At 40.6% G+C, this 18,010-nt stretch overlaps 1 pseudogene; it reads right to left on the bottom strand.

The window, feature by feature from the left end:
• Positions 1 to 712: 712 nt before the first annotated feature.
• LOC141441345 (slowpoke-binding protein-like) lies at positions 713 to 14,496 on the bottom strand (annotated as a pseudogene).
• Positions 14,497 to 18,010: the final 3,514 nt, after the last annotated feature.

The raw sequence follows: 18,010 nt of genomic DNA, 5'->3' as shown, positions 1-18,010 counted from the left end.
AAAAGTGTCATTGACGTAACTCAATTATCTTCGACTCCGTGGCTAATCGAAAAATTTAAAAAAAATTAAACTTTCCGAACAGGAGAGATGAAAAAGATTTTTTTTGTGTTTCTGTACTGCTTGCTATGTGCTGGTGTGCAATAAAGAGTTATTGTATTGTATTGTATTCGTCGGGTGGTAAGCAAAAGTCACTAATTACCACCTAAAGTCAAGAGGGATAATCAAACTTATGCATAGCATCGTAAGGTTTTTTTTGCAGTTAGTGACTTGCTTGTTACCCCGCCGGCGAGGAAACGATTGGCTATCGACTATTTTCTCGCTCAAGAAACGAACAAAAGATATAAGATCCTGTGTGACTAAAAGAGACATATATATTAATAGTTGATCGCTGGCGGTTCACACTGCCGGCGAGAACTCGCTCTTACACCTTTTGTCGCAGCGACAAGCTATAAAACTCGCTAAGCTATAAAACTAGCTCAGCGATACTCGCTCAGCGCTGTTAGCTTGGCGGCCGCCCGGCTCGAGCGAGTGGAGCGAGTAATCGCCCGTCGTGCTCGAACACTCGCTTTTCACTGCTCGCCCACTCGTTTCTAGTTACTCGCTCTGCTCGCTTCTCGCTCATCGTCGGCGTTGGGACAAGTGCCTTAAGCTGTTTGAATTTCCTTGAACGATATAAATAGTATAAATATTTTTTGTTATTTCCACAGAAACTCGCACCCGTAACCCGTGTGCAAGAAAGAGCTTTTAATTTTGTTTTTCTGTTCGACATAGAACACGAAACACAGGAGCATAAAATAAAATTACCAATCAGACCCAGATTCTTTATTATCCAAATTATCAATTTTACAAACATTAAAAAAAGACAAAGCATAAATTTTTAAAGTTACGTCACCACTGCCACTCTTCCGTGTAGTCCTGGTCCACGAAGTGCCTCCTGAAAAGAGATAAACCTATAAATCTAACTTTGAATAAAACAACCTGCGGCACATCTAGCTCCGTCCGTTTTCAAGGAACCACAAGAAAAGCTGGCACAGCGGCGGAAGCGACCGAAAATAATAAATTAGCAAAATACTGGTAACATTGGTAATTTGTCATAAATTGTAGCGTTCTAACGTCCTCCTTTGTTCAACGCGCAGTTGATCTCTTCCTGCTGATGATGTGATGATATCGCACCTCTAAGGGGCTGTTTCACTATCCATTGATTAGACTGACGGTTAAATGTGATGCCGTCGCTATTTGTTTTGTTCAAATAGACGGAGACGGCATCACATTTATCCGTCAGTTAACACTAATCAGGGGATGGTGAAACAGCCCCTAATACTACCTACGCTGACAATTAACGTCATTTTAATGCAAATCTTCACTTTTTCGTGACAAATGCGAAAAACTTCTTTTTTGATTGATTTTTAACCGTTCTCTATCATTACCAATTTTTTTTAAAATATGCAATTATATCATTGTTGTCATGGCTCTGTTTCCACCAGAGATGTGCGAGGATGTGTTGAGGGGGATGTGTTTTTCATGAACCACAATAACGCCTTATTCACCTCGCCTCGCTCCGCTCAGCTGTTTCCACCAGAGATGTGCTTGCGAGGATAGGTAGGTAAATGAAGCGTTTTATGATAAACACAATCCTGGCAGCACGCAGCCTTAGAGGTGTGATGTAGAAAGTGGTAGTGACCTCCTGGCAGGTGGAGTGCAGGGCGACCCCGGGCCGCGGCGGGTGGAGGGAGGGGTGCGCGGGGAGCCCGGCTGCCGGCGCGCCACCTCGCCCAGAAGCGACAGGCAAGAACGGGACAGGCGCTGGTTGAAGTTCTGGAGACACCATTCCACATTAATATACTATTCAACACATATGGACGCTCACGGTATCGCGGTAGGGCTGGTCCACAAATTTAAAATTGCTCAACGTGCTATTGTGTTTCTCTGAAAGATCGAATTCTTAACGAAGTGATCCGACAGAGAACAAAGTCATCGACATAGCCCGCCGCTTTAGCACGCTGAAGTGGCAATGGGCCGGCCATATAATAACCCGAAGAACCGATAACCGTTGGGGTAGACGAGTTCTTGAGTGGAGACTACGGATCGGCAAATGTAGCGTAGGACGTCCTCAGACTCGGTGGAGCGATGATCTTCGCAGGGCGGCTGGCAAGAGCTGGATGAAAGTTCATATCTGAATACACTTCACAAAAATGAAAATGTCATGCATTTGTAATTTTCCTACAAAAATGTCTAAGTGACATTATCCAGTCATTATGGTCTGTCCCAGAATTCGAGATACTAAAATGACGTTTCATGTGTTACCTGTTTTTTGCGTCTCATAAATAGTGATGTGCCGCAACCGGTTATTACCGAAAGATTTTGTAGGTACCTATGTATGTATGTCGTAAAATATTAAGATATGAACGGATCCGTGATGTACTAAAATGTAGGGCACTTAGGACATTCTAGAAAAGGTAAAATAGGTCTAATAAAAATGCGACCGTTTTCGAGATATTTCGACTTTTTATAGATGTTGATGTTTAAGTTTCAATTTCATTCTAAGTAAGTTTTACATTAACTAAATAATATGAGAATAATGAATATTTGATTTATTATTCTATGATATGAATATCTAAATAAAAATACGAGAAAACGCACTGATCACATCCGATGACAATACGAGTAAAGTAACGAAAATCGGTTCAATAACACTTGAATACGAAAAACATGAACAATGACGTTGTGTGATATCTGAGGGCCTACTCCGGAATTCGAAAATCAAAGTTCGTACCGTAACGTCCCTCTCACTTACGTATTAAATTAAATAGTAGTGTCAGAAGGACGGAACGACACGAACTTCGATTTTCGAATTTCGTAGTAGCCCTGCTGGCCCTGACTACGAAATGCAAAACTCGAACTTCGTATGTTGCCGTCCCGCTGACGCTTATCTCATTATTTTTTACGTTGGCACTAAGTGATGAACACTGTATTTTTACCTGTGCTTAGATTTCATCACTTCATCGTATGATAAAGTAAAATGGAAAGTAGAATATTGAATGCATTAATGTTATTTTTGCTATCGTAAAATAAACATTTTATCGGTTATTTACGAAACCGAAATCACGGAGCATCACTGTTCCTTTTATGCTGGCCACATTATTTTTACGTTTGACATTTCAGACTGTCATTTTAGTATCTCGAATTCTGGGACAGACCATAGGTCTTGTGAATCGATCTGTAGATGCATAATGGTTTTCCAGCGCATTTAACGACCTGATTAGTTAGAGAACCTGACTATGAAGCTTGAGATCCGGGTTCGATTCCCGGTCGGGGCTGATATTTGCATGAATAATACGTGAATTCGACCGCGAACGTCAGCGTGTTAGACATACGGCTCCAACTGACCGGAAGGCAGGAGCCCTTCATCTCGCGAAGGTCGATCTTGCGGAATAATTCGCTGAGGAGCAGCTCGTGCAGACTCGGTGTTCGCGGCCCGAAGATCAGCTCGATTATCTCCACCACCTGGAGAATATCCAAAGTTTGGAGTTCAGGATCAGGATCTAGTATTATTTTTTTGGGTGACACTCTTTACCGGCCCGGATAATACCAACATGGAAATACCGACCCTGTTTTTCATGTACACGCCCTTAGAAGATGATGCCAGTTTCTATGGGCGTGTCCAATTTTCAACCGAATGAGGGCTATCGCGCATGAATTCGCCACTAGAGGCGCTAGTGTAGCGTGAGGTCTCCGAATTGTCAAATCTCATAGTTTTTGGGTGAGCTACGCGGGTTTATTTATAATTAGAATAATTTTGTGAATATTTTGCAATATCTGAATATAATTATGGCAAATAAGCGTTCCGGGGCAATGAATGTCTGTGTTTTTATACAGTTTTGTCTTTCGGAACCTTTGTCCTCCCTTTTTTCCGAACAAACGGGGACTATGCAACACTGTGGCATGCTCGATATTTTTATGGTTACGGTTTTAAGGTGTATTAGATATGATTTTAATCTAAACTTTGTTTTCACGCCCGTAATAAAGACTTTGAAAGCCATACTTAAAAACCTCAGGCAACAGTGCGCCATCTAGTGAGACAAAAAACGATAGCCCTCATTAATTTTTCACTTCGCTAAACATTGTCTGTGTATCTATATTTTATAATAATATAAAGGATATGGCAAATTCAACAGTTGTCGAATACCGTATTCCTGGACTCACATGCGGGTAGTGAGGCATGAGGTCGGGCAGCAGCGCTCGGTGTGATCTGCGCCGGCGCACATCTCGCACAGGACGCGCCCGAGCGAGAGCGCCTCCACGTGCTCCGCGCCCACCGGACACGGACAGCGCGGCGACGCGCCGGTCAGGGTGTTCTCTAGGCCACATATCCTGGACAAATGTAAATACTAGTATTTACCTGAGTGAGTGAGTCATTAGCACAGACCTGTGGTAGATACCCCTTTCGAACCCACCCGACCGAGTATGAAAAAAGTTAGTACGACAATGGACTTTATGTACAGTGAACGTCATAAATAAGTGATCATTTCTGTACCATGTCGCTATCAGTCTTTACACAATTTAATATGGCTTTTCAAAACATGACGTTAAAGTGACAAAGTACAAAAGTAATCACTTATTTATGACGTTGACTGTACAATCCATGTTAAGTTCAAATTCAAATGTAAGAGTTACGACAGTGAACCTTATGTAGGTACAAAACATTTCAAATTCACACACACAAAAACATCACACCTGTATTCAAATGCAAGGTCTGCCCGGATTGCTACCACCATCTTGCTCGCTAACCCTGCTGTGAAGCAGCAGTGCTTGAACTGTTGTGTGTTGTGTTTCGGCGTGAAGAGTAAGATAGCCGGTGAAATTTACTGGCACGTGAGGTATCCTTCCTATCTTAGGCCTCTAGGTCGGCAACGGGTCTGCAATACCCCTGGTGTTGCAGATGTTTATGGGCGGTGGTGATCTCTTACCATCAGGAAACCCCCTTGCTCGTTTGCCATCCAGTCGAATAATAAAAAAAGGTTGCTAGCCTGTCGCCAACGGTACACCTTAACTTATATCTCATTTACCTCTTAGAATCTGTTTAAATTAATCCAGTGAAATAGTTCCAGTATTGTTACATTGCGGGGTCACAAACCTAACGAGTTACACGAGGTCGATCGAGCGCCGCAGTGTCATGCTACTGAAACGATTTTACTGGAATAATGTAAACAGAGCCTTACGACATCCGAGCAAGAAATGGAGAGGTGTTATTCTAACCCGACACCACATGGGTATGTCAAATTGTAATTAACCCGCACGATCGTATCGGCTGGGTTCGAAAGGGCTATAGCAGTTGATTTGAAATTCCGGGATTTTACAAAATAGGGATGTTGACATCATTAAAAAATAATTCGAAGACACGACTCCAGTAAAAAAACGCTTTATTTTAGCCCTGAAAACCAGATCAATTTTCGATTAACTGCAAAATTAGATTTTTTGTTGCTTTAAAACAAATAAATAGTTAGTTGATTGAGTGTGCGAACAAGTGACGTCATAAGTTGCTATTTCCATTCAAACTCTATGGGAGAATTGTGTTTTGACAGCTCATAAAAAGTACGTCAATTGATTGGTGGTGTCAACATCCCTATTCCCGTGGGAATTACTTCGTGTTCTTTATCCCGTGAAAATATTGAGATAGAAAGTAGCGTATTATTCCAGATTTCCAGGCTATATAAATTTCAAATTCATCGAAATCCGTGCTGCCATTATAGCGTCAAAAAGTAACAGACAAAAATTCCGTGGGAATTCCCGAAAATTAAATTGTGGTTTTAATTGGCGTTGTAACAACTATGCCAAACATGAATAGGCCCAGCGGTTGTTATTTTGAGATTTTATCCCTGTTCCATGAGAATACCCCTGGTGTTACAGATGTTTATGGGCGGTAGTGATCTCATACCATCAGGAGACCCACTTGCTCGTTTGCCATCCAGTCGAATAAAAAAAAACATAGGGATAAAAAGTAGCCTAATGTGTTGTTCCAGATGACCAGCTATCTCCATACTAAATTTCATCCAAATCCGTCCAGCCGTTTTAGCGTGAAGGAGTAACAAACATACTCACTCACTCGCTCACAAACTTTCTCATTTATAATATTAGTAGGATTAGTAGGATAATACTTTTTGGAAAAAACTGCCAAGTAACGTGGCACCCAGTAGGTTCCCCGCTAACTCGCGCAGATGGGCCTGACTTGGCGCGACGTACTGTTTCAATAGGTTACAATAGAGCAGAGACCTGCCTCACGGACTTGACAGAGGCCCTGAAAACGCTTGTCTATGAACTAGGTACATTGAATTGCCTGTTTACAGAAGATGCTGTAAAAAAGTGACCGTCAAACTCACCGTGCCACACCATTCTGCACCATCACATTACCAGAATGCAAGTGTCTGAAGGGCGGGAACCCCTTCTCTTTCAGAAACATGAGCCCTCCAACATCTGCCGACCGAAGCGAGCCACCTGCCACGCTGGCAGGCCCGTGCCGCCAGACTCATACTTCCGGCTGTACTCGTCGTTCCACGTGCTCTAGAAATTAATAGTCAATTTTTTTTAGTTTTTTTTTTAATTTAAAAATAAATCATTTTTTTTCATCACACTTGCTCGTAAACAGTGTCGTAACATGCAGGCTACCTCGATTGCAACCCCCAAATAAAACCCTCGACCTTAATGTGCTTGTCATGAAACCCGTGGTCGGTAAATGAGTCATTGCGCGTACACATTTTCTTGCCATGAAGCCCAAGGTCGGTAAATGAGTCGGTGCCCGTACTGATGGCGCTGCGCCGTGCCGCGTGCCCGTGCGCGCGCTGCTGCAGGACCACATGGACCACATGCACACGCACGTTGCGGCGCATGCCGACTGCCGAGGGAGGTAGAGGGCGACGTTGCCAAGAGCACAGCCTAAGGTATCGCCAATATTTGGAACAATTATATTTTTTCTTTTACAAATATACAATTTTACTTGCAAATGTGATTGAAAAACATTGTATGTCGCACGGGCGGTACTAGAATTACGAACATCGACTCATTAAAGCCCTCAGTCTTCGACTTCGGGCTTCTAATAGACTCTCGTTCGTAATTCCTTATTACCGCCCTTAAGACACAATGCACTATTACAGTTTTCATACCTACACTGTCTAGCAACTGTCCACCAATAACACCTTGAGCCTGAGCCCAGTAGAGCAAGACCTTCATTATGGTATAAAGGCTGAAAGTTTTTTTATATGTATATGGTGCTAACACAGGAAAGAACGAGCCCCTACTATGAGGTTTGGATATTGAGCGCTTTGGGAAATATTACGTATCCACTCGCTTGCTTCGAATTTTGAGTTGAACTCTATTCATATAACAAAATAAGAACGTTGACAGGTAACCCTAGTTGCCGTAAGGAAGTGAGTAGTATAAGATCCAATTTTTATAGCCAGACACTTTGTAAGTTTAAATAGACTCTTAACCAATTATATTAGCAAAGCTTCATGAGTGTTGCGTCTTCACGATTGAAAGCAGTTCCCTAAAACCAAACCTGGTTACAGCATAAAAGAACTGACCTTATAAATTAGATCCTTAAGACTCCCCCTTGCGTTAAATGGCATGACAGTAAGCGCGTGCGCGCTGCACACCTCCAGATCCAGCACCGGGTAGATGTAGGGGTGATGGAGGCCGCGGAACATCTCCATCACCAGGGCTCGGGTGCGCTCGCCAAACTCTATGGGGCACTTGCTGGTAAGCGGCATCTGAAGAAGAACTAAGCTTTAGCTTGTGTTTCCACTAGAGATGTACAGTCGAACCATTTAACCTGATCCACCGTAGTAAGTTCACACAGTAAGTGTCAAGCAAATTCCCTTGTGAAGCAATGTGATGTCACTATGACTTTCTACGAGTTCCACAGTGGGTCCACGATTCAGTTGGTTCGATAGTACGAGGTAGCTGAGCGGTGCGAGGATGCGTAGATGCAATGCGTGTAGCTCTTTTCTTCAAATAAGCGCGCGGTGTGTGGTGAGGCGGGCTGAGTATTTCGTTCCACATCCCTCGCAGAAATTCTTCCCTTGTTTTGCATATACAAAAACCTTTCTCCGCTGAGCTGTTTTTCATTAGAGTTGCGCTGAGCGAGGATAGGTAAAAGCGTTTCTATTGGTACACATTCCTCGGAAATCTCTGGTGGAAACGCAGCGTTAGAGGTGGTACCATCAGCCAAATATGTGGTCTACCATCCTAAAGTTGATAATCGTTTGTATGTCACAAAACAATAATGCCAATGACGTGTCTGTCAACTTGAAAGTTCGACTTTAGCGACATATTCATTTGATAGGAACTTGTTTAAAAATTTATAGATCACTTATTTGGCTGATGGTACAACGCATTAAGTAGGACGACAACTTTACCGGACTGACAAAAGGTGTCAGCAGCGCCGGCCCTTGGGTAGACATAGAGGGGCGGTCACTCTAGGCGCCAGATGGCAAGGGGCGCCTAAGTTCAAAGTACCTAATGAAACGATATAGGAACTGACTCAAAAGTATCAAGAAGCTGTAGTGCTCTATGAGAACTTATTCCTTACCAGGGTGAGCAGCCTGTCAGTTTTGATGGAGTTGTCGTGGACAGCGAACCAGTGTTTGTTGGGGCGAGAACCAATCGTGCTGAGCTGCGATATCAGCTCATATCTGGAACAGTAAACAATGTGTGTGTTTTTCTGTGTATCGAATATGTGTAAATAAATCTCTCTCTCTCTCTCTCTCTCTCTCTCTCTCTCTCTCTCTCTCTCAATGTACAGTCTCCTGCAATCATATTTGTCACAGTGGAGCATGCAAAAAATGTTTGACATCTCCAACCGGTTCTAGAAGTCGTATTTGATATAGTCTTATTAGATACTAGCTGTTGCCCGCGGCTTCGCCACCGTTGTAATTTTTCCAAATTTTCTTTCATAAAAATCTTCTCCTGACAATAACAAACACAACAAAAAAAGAATTAGCGAAATCGGTCCAGCCATTCCTGAGTTTTGCGCTTAGCAACACATTTTACGATTAATTTTTAGGGTTCCGGAGCCAAAATGGCAAAAACGGAACCCTTATAGTTTCGCCATGTCTGTCTGTCTGTCTGTCTGTCTGTCCGTCCGCGGCTTTGCTCAGGGACTATCAATGCTAGAAAGCTGTAATTTTGCAGGGATATATATATATAAACTATGCAGACAAAATAGTAGATAGTACAATAAAAAAAAATAAAAAAAAATTTTTAGGTTACCTCCCATAGACGTAAAGTGGAGGTGATGAAAAAATCAGGATGGTAGTAAGTATATCAAACTTTCAAGAAAAACCGGCTAAGTTTGCTTGAGAATTATTAGTAGTTTATGAGTAAATAGCAGCCTAAGGTATAAAATATACCTAAACTTGGAAGATTCCGTATAAAATACGAAATCCTTAGAAAAATATTACTTAATTTTTTCGTAATGGCTACGAAACCCTATTTTGGGCGTGTCCGACACGCTCTTGGCCGTTTTTTTTTTTAATTTGCCGCCGTTTATCGTGGACAGCTTTCGCTGGCCAGAGTATACATTGCGAGGCCGTAAAGCAAGAGTTTGTAGTGGTAGTGGTCCGTCGAAGTCTGCAATTCTGTCTGTTTGTTTGTCAGTGATGATGTAGAAAAAATAATCGAAATGTAGATAAGTAAGAGTAGAATACCTTGTCGTTTGTGACAGGTATTCTGTGCAGATTTCAAACGCAGCTGAGCTCTCCATCGATCGTTCACTAACTCTAAAAGAAAAAGAAAAATAATCGTATACTAATCTAATCTGAGGCCTTCCTTATTGTTTAAAACGCTTGGAATCACAATCGTTTTCACCGCTTCTTTCTCACACACGGTATAAGACGAGGGTAGAAAGAGATGGTGGATGAAATCGCGAACGTCAGCATATTAGACAATACGGCCTCCGGCTTATGGTCCTGACTAGGAGATGTCAGACAATCGAAATTAAGGTCGCTCTAATCGGTTGCTCTTTCTCTCTGTGTACCTGTTTTCTGCATTGTTTACTAAATGTGGTGTACAATTAAGAGTCATTGTATTGTATTGAATCAGACACAGCTACAGGCTGTCATCTGTCAGTATCTTGGTTTAATAAATAGAGTATAGTCGATTGGTTATTTGGAGTCTTTTTGTATTTTTTAATTTCTCAGTTTGTATTTTCGATATGGTTTCACGGGATACCCGTAAAAGTAAGAAATTTGGTAAAAAATACAAAAAGACTCCAAATAACCAATCATAATTTGATTGCTTAGTAGCGACATCTCTTGTCTGGGTGAGCGGTTGGTTCCGAAAGAATGTGACGTCTCTCGATGAGAGCGAAACATAGATGTCGCTAGTGCTGCTGCATAAGTAGCGTAGTAGAAATAAGCAACCTGAGATATGTATGCATAGGAAAAATTCGTGTCTAAATTCCTGTCCAGCGGTGGTGTAGGGGTTATAGCACGCAGCACGGATTGCTGAGGACCTGGGTTCGATTCCCAGCGCTGGTCTCTTTCTGGTTTTTCTGTGCATCCATGTCTCAGTTTGTATTTTTGATAGAGTATAGTCGATTCGATTTCTAGCATTCGAAGATGGCGGATGTAGACAATAAATAATTTTGCTATTTCTGTTTCTTTGGCTAGTTGAAGTATAATTTTGATAGTGTTTTATGCGGCGATTAACCTTAACAGTGAACAATGATCCCAAAATTTTATATTGCTCTCATGTCTAACATTTTTGAATGCGCAAGTTGTCTCCACGTGGTTTCTGGAATTTTACTATCAAGTTGCAAACACTACAATCACCGTACAACGTCCCTCTCAAAGAGAGTTACCTTGACACTGGCGAAATTGTCCTATTAATTAGGACAGAAAAGCCATATTTTAAAAGAGAAGAAGAGTATAGTCTATCCACCTGGGTCCTGACTTTTTTAACAGACTTTTATACTTAAGCCCTAGACACGGTTCACCAGCTTTGTTATTTTAGATATTATTTCAAAATTCTTAAGATTCTTATTTCAATGAACAATTTGTACTTTATGAAGTACATTCGGCGGTTATTCTTAGTGATAATGGTCCTTTGTAAACTACGCGAGCCCACGAGGTTATACATACTTGGGGGAGGCAGGGGCCTCCGACGGTGATGACTTGCCCGAGCCCGTCCCGATGATGGACTTGTTGAACAGCAGCTTTGCCAGCGAGTCGATCTTCTGCGCCACTAGCGGTGTCTTTTCCGAGTTCTCTTCTGAAACCCATGATCGATCAGGAGCCTAAGCAGGAGTAGTTGTATTTTAACGCAAACGAATAGGTTTAAAGTTCAATATATCTTTCAGTTAAATATCCTGAGATTTTGATATGTTATACCACATACTATAACAGTTATAGATTTAAAGTACTGAACAAATAAAAAAAAAATACAAAAAGATTCCAAAAAACCAATCTTACATAGATTGCTCACTAACGACATCTCTTGTCCGGGTGAGCGGTTACTTCCAATGGGGTGCTGAAAGTTTGTCGATGAGGGCTACAGCATTGATGTCGCTAGTGTCGCTGCTTAAGTGACTAAATAAGAAAACAAACAAGCTGAGATATGTGGTGCATAGGAGAAATTCGTGTCTGTATCACTGTCCAGTGGTGGTGTAGTGGTATAGCACGTGGCACGGAATGCCGAGGACCTGGGTTCGATTCCCAGCGCTGGTCTTATTTTTCTGGTTTTTCTATGCATCTATATTTCAGTTTGTATTTTCGATATAGTCTATAAGGGTGCTACCTCTGTTTCAGAGTCCCTTTCAGAGTTCAGTTTAGTTTTTTAAAGACTTTTGTTCAGGACTTTGAAATCTATAACTTATCAAAATCTGAATATATTTAACTGAAACCACATTTTCCATACTCTAGGTCTGGGGTCCTTTGGCGTTACTGCCATGTGTAAACGTCGTAAAGTAACAAAATTTGATAGTGAATTTTTGTTAATTCGGACGTGCATTACAAGGTTTTCTCGTGAATAAAGGTAAGTTATTCGCAAATTTTGTTACGCACCATAGGCTTGGTTTGTAAATGAAGCGTCTATTCTATTGGTTGACACCCTCGCACATCTCTGGTTGAAACGCACAGCCGACAAATCCTAACTTTGGATACCTACGTGCGAATCAACCACCTATCTTAATCTACGGCCAATATAGTTTACATATAAGCTGTTTTATCTCGCCATTCCGATATAAATAAAACGAACACGCGAGACGATTAATCAATTAATCATATTGTTTATTAAACTATATTAAGTGAGAATGTTAAATTTTAATCAGTATACGAAGTTCAGTTTTGTCGGGTCACCTGATGATCTCGTGAACCAATTGGTAGGTTAAACAAAACAATATTTTTCATCACACTTGCTCATAAACAGTGTCGTAACATGCAGGCTACCTTGGTTGCAACCCCCAAATAAAACCCTCGACCTTAATGTGCTTGTCATGAAACCATGGTCGGTAAATGTGTCATTGCCCGTACTAAGTTTCTTGTCATGAAGCCCAAGGTCGGTAAATGAGTTTGATACTGCATGGCGTGCCGCGCTCGTGCTGGCGTGCTGGTCGCACATGCTGTGGAGGGGGGGGGGGCAAAAGTTCTTTGGGGCTTTGATGGGTTGATAAATGTCCAAACATTGATCGATGAAAGACGTAACTACATTTAAATCAAAATTTCCGATAATAAACCTTACAAGAGCGTACAGTCAAGTTAGTTTGACCCACCCACTAATATGTATGTAAAGCAAAAGTTGCAACAAAATATTGTAGTAACTTCATTTCGTGAGATTTTTGATCTTAAAAGCATGCTTATGGTGTTAATCTTAAATATATCCAAAAATAAATGAAATAAAATTAAACTGAATACTTGAACTACAAGCGGACGATCCGTCGTTGTCGTCCTTCCCTTGATCTTGGGTGAGGAATAAAACAAAACACATCAATCAGCAAACCTTGGTCTTTGACAGTGGTCGTCAAACTGCGGCCTGTGGGCAGCATGCAGCCCGCAGCCGATATATTTGCGCCAAGTGGCATATGCAACGACTTTAGTAGGTATATAGGTAATTGCTTTCAAAACAAATTTTCCATACGAAGATAACTGAATAGCTACATTACACGCGGGTCGAACAGTCGCCCACAGGAAGCCTCCTTCTTTCTTCATAAAAGTGTCACAAAACATAAGTAATAAAACAATAAATAAAAGTAACGCAAGCTTTAACTCTACCGACTATCCACTCAGGCTTCTATCACTCACTGGCCGGGTGGCCTAAAGAAAATGTTTACAGTAGAGTCTCAAATGTAGGGTACAAATCTTTGTAGCATAGAGGAGCGCGTAAGTAGCACGTCTATACTAGACTATTTTAATATCTTTTTTTCCTTCCGTAGTCAAATTTTTACCCTAGCCACGTACTCACACCACAAAAGCAAGTTAAAATCGTCAACAGATGTTAACGTTACCTTCGCTCTCCTCTTTGTCAGTAGAAACCGAGCGTATACGAAAAGCGTCTCTTCTGTTAGCTGCAGCAATGGACTCAGGATTCAGCTCAGCTGCCGACTGGGCCCTCCTGCAGGCTCCACGACGTTTCTTCTTCCGATAACTCGTCCGAGGACGCTCTTGATAGAACCTATCGTGGCCAGTGTACTCTGGCTCTTTCTGTTCCTTCCCATCGACATTATTCGCTTGCTGGATGTGCTTATACAGATTAAACATTTTGAATTTACGTCGGAAATAAAATTTTATTCTGTCAAAGTTAAATTTCATTAATTTGTTCTATGTAATTTCGGATCACGTTTCACATTTGGAAAACTATTTCAAAACACGCGATGTATGTTGATGACGGTAGTTCTTTTCTCACTCCGCCCTACGGAACTGCTACTTAAAACAGAATGAATATGTAAAATATGTGTTTCCAACACTACAATTTCTATGTGACTAGCGAACTATGTCAATGGTGACTAATTGAAGCCCTGCAAGGGAGGAATTAGCGGAGCTACTGAACACATTTATGTAGGTAAATAGGTATCCCTCTCATGTGGCTGAGTTGCCTAGGTATAGTCACACGCTAGGCATAATCCGATTCTCCTAATGCCTGACTCGAATGTGGGTGATAGAAATTAATGTCAAACATAGGTTGTTGGTAGTACTTTTGCAATTTATTGAAAAGAGCATTGTATTTTTTCAAGTTATCGAGCATTTAAAAGTAACGTACGAATACTCGTATTAGTAAAAAACAAATTCCATTATAATTGAAACAAGTGGCTTAACATTTTGTTTAAGCGAACCAATTTGATACAATTCAGTATTTTGTTAAACCAGATGTTTTGTTTCATTTTATTCAGTTTTTATAATGTTTAGTTATAGTCAACTTATAAACGCTCATAACTCAAAAATAGTCGCAGAATTTAGTGACATACAACCATTTAATCAATTAATTACAAAATATACTAAGTAATTACTTATAGACAATGCGAACGGATCTTATTTAGTATAGGTACTGAAACGTGCGCTACAAACACAAACTACCCATTTTATTTAAATATAATTCCGTTATTGCGTCAAGATTTAAATGTTATTTTTTTTATTTTTGAAGAGAGGATTTTTAGATGAGTAAAAAAAAACTTTAAGACTGACACAAAGGAACATTATTCTTTCGGTCACAAGCTGACATTTTACGATTTCACATTTTTTTTAAAACAAGCACTCGTCTTGTTTCTAGATATATTTCCATTAAAGAGTCCATGAAAAAATACGTTATTATGGTGTGGCAAGTGAGTCGGATATAGTACGGAGCAAAACCTTTATAAAAGAACCAAAGGCCTTTATCTCTGATTACATTCCTGAATATTTCAGTCATCGTAGCTTCTGTCCTTCTTATTTGATACCCTGTCAAGGCAGACCTCTTGAGGGGAGGTTTGACCTTAAAGGAGGCCTAGTAAGTTATTCTTTGAGTAAAACAATAAGACTTTTTAACAATTTTTTAATTAAATATTGAACACAAAAAATAACAGGCCTAATTTGACAAAATTAAAAGTAAAAGTATTACGAGAATCTCAGGTAGTGAGTTCAAGAGATTTTATTGAGAGGTGGTTCTGATTATTCGGTCTCACTGGCCTACACTTCCCTGGAGTCGGAGAGAAGAACCCGGAGCGAAGAGGCTGGCCACAGCAGGGGGGCCTGGTCCAGCTGAGTGGTCGTCGGTGCCGAGGTCAAAAGGGGCCTTAGGGCGCGCAGGACGAGCAGCCTGGACAAGTGTTCCACGCAGGAGCGATCAGGGTCTTGGACGAGCCAGGAAGGATGTGCAGTACTCCGGAAGTTAAGGCCGTCAGGGCTTAGTGTCAGGTTAAAGGAGCCGCCTGAGCCGTGAGAATTGTAGCCGAACGGAGCTTTGAAAGTTGTACGAAGGTTGTAAGCCGTACAAAGGTGTGGAAGTTGAAGCCGTACGGAGGTGCCCTGTAAATTAGGTGGTGTCAGTTGTGGTCCAGTGCTAGATTGTTTGCCAGTCACTCCTCTGCAGCGATGCCCAACTCTTAGGGTGAGCTGAATTGCAGTGAGTGGCAAGGACAATCATACGGAGTTACAGGCAGGCAAAGGAAAGTGATTCTAGTTTTATATAATTATTTTTAAAAAAACAAAAGGTAAAATAAATAGCCTAAGTGACGTTAAATTTGAAATACAACAGTTCACTAAATAACCGTTTAGAGGATTACATTTGAAATTAAACGTTACTTAGCTGAGTTTGAATTTATTTTAACACCGGTACGCATCCGTTGCATAAAAGTAATAAGCATTAACATAGGTTCTGAGTTTATAACAACGGATGAGAGAAATTAACAAGTGTTAAAATATTAAGTATAAGAAATGTTTGAAATAAAAGATTCCCTGGCCAGGGGAAGCCTTCAGTTCAATTACACAAAGTTAAATTATAAAGAAAATATTCTAATAAAATACACAGAAAACACAAAAGTTAAATATCGGAGAACTTACCAAGTCTGGGCGTATGGAGCTTTCGAGGAAGCTGTTTAGTGTAGTCTGAGCTGTTGAATGTGTGTCTTACAGCTGTGCTTCAGCTTTTAAGGCGAGAATATTACAGTTAGAATTCCCCGGTCACAGCTGATCGACAGCACCCCCCTTGGCCGACAAAAACGGTCAAGGGTGAGTTGTTATAGATATATTTAGTCGTACAAACTCGTGTAGTAAATGAGTGTAATAAAATGCCTACTTTTATAAAATAAATAAGTAATAAAAATAAATATTAAATACATATTATTACGTAAATAAATAAGTCAAGAGAAAACTACGGTGGCGACCTCTAGAGTTCGTCCGCCATTCTGCTCAGAGATCCCTTATTGAAAAGCGCCATCTAGCTTACACTGAGCTAACTAAGATGTCAGCGATCGCCTATGTGCATTGTGACAGTACGCCCGTCCCTCCAAAAGAATTTGAGCCTCATAGCAAATTTCGTTAAAGAAATAAAAATACTCTATGACATAACCTTTACATACGTCGTCTCTCATACTATGATCATACTTCTACTCTCATGGCGGGTCAACAACAACAGAGGCTTGTTGACCCTTATGTCAAGGAATAAATGTGTTAATGGAAGGTGGACGTTGTATGCATTTCATAAAAATATAATTATAGACATTAATTAAATCTGTGATTGAAATTACCATCCGTTCCAATCATTAGAGTTTTGAATTACAGAGGCTAAGGGCATATTTTACGTGTTACCAACCGCACGGGTTCCGTAATTCAAATTTTAAAAATACTTTTTAACGAGTTGCAAGTTCTCGGGTAAAGGCTTAAGGACAGATATCAATTATATTAAATAATGAGTGGCGGACCGCGACAAATGATTATACTAGTTTAGCGTGTACCAAGTAATATGTACGCGCTATAGATTTAAAGAAATAATAGTGCAAAAGGGCAGCTATTATACGTCGCGCGGAGGCGGCGCGCTAAAATGACTTGATTCTATAAATAGAACCGTGCGTCTAAGTGATAGGGAGTGTGATAAGACAAAAATTAAATTAATACGCGTGCGCATTCGCCGGTGCCTAAACGGAGACTGATGTGACGGCGCGCGACAGCTGATCGCCCGTCCAGATGCATTATGTAATTAGTACCTACATTGATAAGGAAGCAAGTAATGCATTATTTATTAATGTGCGCAGACGCTACCTGCCGCCCGGTGTCAATTTTAAATCTTTAATATGCCATGCACCTAAATCGTTACCAGAAAGATCCTGTAATTCGAAAACGAGTGGAGATCTTTTTTAGTTATTTTACATTTAACGAACTTTGGTGCAGTTTTTTGCTAAAGTATTTAGACTTATCACTTAAGAAATACGTGCGCTTCCAGACCAAGTCTCCCACATTAATTCAGCCGGTTTTCGGCGTAAGTTGTAACGCGCAATGTTTTTTTGATGTGCGTTATATAGTGAGTGTTGAACTTTATCAAATATATGGGTCAAGAAACCCATGTTTTGTGCGTAATTATCGCGAGGTAGAAAAAGTATTTCATTCCCCAAATCGTTATCAACGAAGTGTGAACCACAAGTTCACTAACTCTCTGCCGTAAACAGGAAGGAAGGAGTATAACCGGTTACCTCGTTCACAGATTATTTATAGCGAATTGTACTTTAGGATGTTAACGTCCCAAGTCCTATGGTCATCGTTAACAAAGGTGGAGACGCAGGATATTATTAGTTTATTGTAGCGTTCCGTATTATTAATATGGACTGTACTTTGCTATTAAAAACTGGTTAGGCACCTTGTATTTATTAAGAAATGTTTTTAGTTCGCGGCTAATTAGTTGTGACGCATTATCCATGTAAATGGTTTGCGGTATTCGTGAACTAAGAAAATGGAATCTTCTAAATGTTTGACTACGATTGCGCAGTTGCGTTACGAACGGAATAAGAACAATATTTTGAGAAATACAAGTAACCACGAGCAAGTAACTATTTTGT

This window comes from Choristoneura fumiferana, chromosome 23 (genome assembly GCF_025370935.1).
Source record: "Choristoneura fumiferana chromosome 23, NRCan_CFum_1, whole genome shotgun sequence".
Taxonomy (NCBI): domain Eukaryota; kingdom Metazoa; phylum Arthropoda; class Insecta; order Lepidoptera; family Tortricidae; genus Choristoneura; species Choristoneura fumiferana.
The sequence above is the reverse complement of the archived record's forward strand: the minus strand, read 5'-3'. Positions and strand labels throughout refer to the sequence as shown.